Raw genomic sequence first — 3,542 nt, 5'->3', positions numbered from 1 at the left:
TGCTGTCTGTTATGTTCTATAAATCATCTAAGGTTACCCTTATCTCCATGGAAAACCAAAACAAACAAAAACAAAGTTGTGTTAACCAAAAAAGGCTCCTGCAGATGTGCGCACAGTCATAAAGTTACAGACTAACCTTTTAACGATCCTTCCATACACTGCCCAAAAAATTATGCTTTCAGCCCAAAGACCCCGTCCAGATTTAGCCTCAACAAAGACGTAAAAAGTCAGGCGTTTGTTAGCCTATTTGATCAGCCCCAATACCTCTTCAGTTACATCTAGACATCAGTTGAGGTCTTCATATGGATGTCTTCTTTAAACCACAATTTCACACTGTGTAGACCAAAAGCATTGTCCTCTTTTCTTTGTCTGTTCAACAAAAATGTGCCTCTGTGATATGTTGTCCTCAAGGAAATGCCTTAGTTCCAGTTCACCCCTGAAAAGGCCTCATTACTGAAGCTCTACTCATTCAAATGTGCAATTTAGCACCATTGTGCAGAACATGCAAATCTGAAGGAAAATTATTTACTTAAGATAGTAGAAGAAACTGATGGAATTCATACAACACTAAAAAACATCATCCAACACTTTCAGGACTGAAATGTTACAATCCTTCTGTCATGTCTTCATAATTTTTCTCCCTTTCTGTTGACGATGCGATAGTGAAATCCACCTCCCGGCTTTCCGTGTTAGATGGAAAGACCCGCAACAAGCTGCAGGAAATGCTCTAGGCAGCACCGGAGGACACACTTGTGTATGTGTCCCACACATGCACACACACATGCACAAACAGACACAGTAACAAGAGAGCAGATTAGCATGACATCAAACACTCAGACCTGGTGCAGTAATAAAAGGATCCAGGAGCTCTGCAAGCGGATACGTGCTGAGATTATACCTGAAGCTTTCCACTTGAGCATTATCAGCGTTCTCACACTGCTCTCACTCTAACTGAGCAACACAAACTCAAAAAGTTTATTTACAAGCCTTGTTAAAAATTGAAATAAAGGATCTGTTGCACATCTGAAAAGATTAGCTGCCAGCAACAATCTCAGTGCCAAGTTTTATAAAAAATGAACAGACAAGTTTGATATTAAGCACAATCCATTTTATTTCTCTCTTTTCAGGGACAGAATATCAAAGAAAAAAAAAAACTATAAATGTGTTTTAAATCACTAGAGGAAGCTGACATGCTTGTTTCCCCCCACACACACATGCAGACAGCACCTCCTTTTTCTTTTTCCCCTCCTTTTACGTAATCTGCAGAACAATCACACCAAAGCCACACATCACAGTGACAGAGATGCACCTCCTCTCTACCTCTCAGTATCGATCTCCCATCCAATCTAAATGACCCTGTTAACCATTCCCTTAGCCCACACCGCCTCTTCTTTACAACTCCTCACTGCTTTGAGCCCTACTTAGCACTAAACCCCCCCTCCACCTCACCACCACCTTACCCTTCTTGGCTTAAAATTGCCCGGTGTGAAATAACTCACATCACTACAAGAAGGATGAGGTCATTAGAACATGTGACACCCTCTTGAAACAGCAAGCATGATTGAAAAATCAATTTTGATGCCTGTTTTTTCCCTTCTCCTACTCTCTGCTCCTCTCCGTTGCTGGATTTGCCTTTACTCTCAGTAAACCTGTCAACGACACATTTACATCATGGGAACCATCGGAGCAGCAATCCGTATACTTCAAACAAATTCTGCTGTATTTTCCAATGCTTTCGCTGTTCAAGGAGAAAATATCTTTGAAAAAGAGGGACTTGCGGGTGAGTTCTGCAGTATGTCCATGCGCCTTAAACATTTCCACATGCTGTCATGATAAATTGCAAGCTATTGTATTGCAATTTTATATCATAGGCCAACACAAAGTGCCAAGTAATTGTGAAGTGGAAGGTAATCGGTTTTAGGCATAGGTCGGTATGATATTCACAATAAATATACAGGTGAAGTCTGGACATAATTATTTTGCAGAAATTGCAAAACTTTGAAGGGGCCTAATGTTGGGGTTCGCCCGGGGTGCCATTCATGAAAGATCTGCCATTTTGTTTTTTGTTTTTTTGTGACATAAAACATTTCCAGCCAGTTTCTTTCTTTATAAGTGAGGGAAAAGTATAGTGGCCTTGATTCAGACAGCTGACTAGCAGTGTGCAGAACAAGGTGTGGGAGGGGCAAGATTGTGTTACTCTGTGCTTCATACAGGCAGATCTCACTTCACTCTGACTTCTCGTTCAAAAGGATTTTAAATCGTGATAAAAGGTACAACGAAAAATTCAACTAATTTTGGAACTGCAACATTCTGAAAAGTTACTCTGATATCGCTAAATAAAATTTTATACAACCAATTGCCTTGATAAGGTTCCCAATTAGTCATAAGTCTGGGATTGTAACATGACATCTGAAAAAAGGGCTGTAAATACTTTTAGCAAAGGACTGTAACTCAAATAATGCTGTGCTGATATCTTAACAGTTTTCTAGTCCCACCCCCCCTCCTAGAAATGTTTCACCAATCTGGTTCATTATGTCAAGTGTCCTGAAATGACTGTGGTATTCTGGGAGAGCAACGGTGGCTCTGAGTGATTTCTGAGTGTTTTGATCTTTTTAAACGAATCACTCCGGGTTTCTCTATGCTAGCTTCACATCTCGCAGTCATTAAACCATAGCCATTTTGAAGCATGTTCTTATTAAATGGCACCTGTATTCTTTTTTGTTGGAATATTGTAACGTTCTGAAAATAGAAAAAAAAAAAAGAAAAACACACACACCTAAGGACAGGGTCTGCCCACAGCCAGAAAGACTGGGACAGAGGAAGAGAAATGCCAGAGAGAAAAATAAGTGGTGTGTGGTTTTTTTTCTCTTTTACTTTACCAGCCGTCAACCTTGTTGAGTTCAGTGTAACTTTCATTAGAGAAGGAGATTTAGTGCACTTGAAAAGACAGATGAAAGAGTTAGAGGCTAATTATCAGGAAATTGAAAAAAGATAGATGTACTGCAGCGACTACAATTAGTGAAGCACAGAATATCAAAGACTTATCAAGAGCAAGTGAAAAAGGCTGCCTTGAAGAGCGAGCACAATTAAGGCATCTGCAGCCCATGTGAAATGAGAGTGCAGAAGGAATAAAAATATGCTGGCATGAACAGAGCTCCTTTAAAGAAAAAAAAACCTGCCAAATGTGATTAACCTCCATCACACAATTTGATGATGGCACTGCTCCACTTCCATACACTGCTTATCTTGACTCTGCCTTGCTTCTTCTCCATACAATCTTTTTACTATGCGTCACTCACAGCGAGATAGTCGCAATCACACCCTCCATGTGGATAGAAGAGATGGGAGCGATGTTGAGCCCCTGCTCTGACGGGACGCCCCTACATGCTTCATCGCTTAACAAATTTGTGCTGATCGACAGTTGCAGGTCACAGATAGGTCATTTTGGGGCTCATTGTGTGCCCATGTGTGTGCGCTCAGTCAGTGTGAAATATTTTGACTCTGCACAAGCTAAGCTGTGAAAAACATTCCTTTAGAAAAAT

The sequence above is a fragment of the Girardinichthys multiradiatus genome, chromosome 3, assembly GCF_021462225.1.
Source record: "Girardinichthys multiradiatus isolate DD_20200921_A chromosome 3, DD_fGirMul_XY1, whole genome shotgun sequence".
In the NCBI taxonomy this organism is placed as follows: Eukaryota; Metazoa; Chordata; class Actinopteri; order Cyprinodontiformes; family Goodeidae; genus Girardinichthys; species Girardinichthys multiradiatus.
This window is presented reverse-complemented; position numbering follows the sequence as displayed.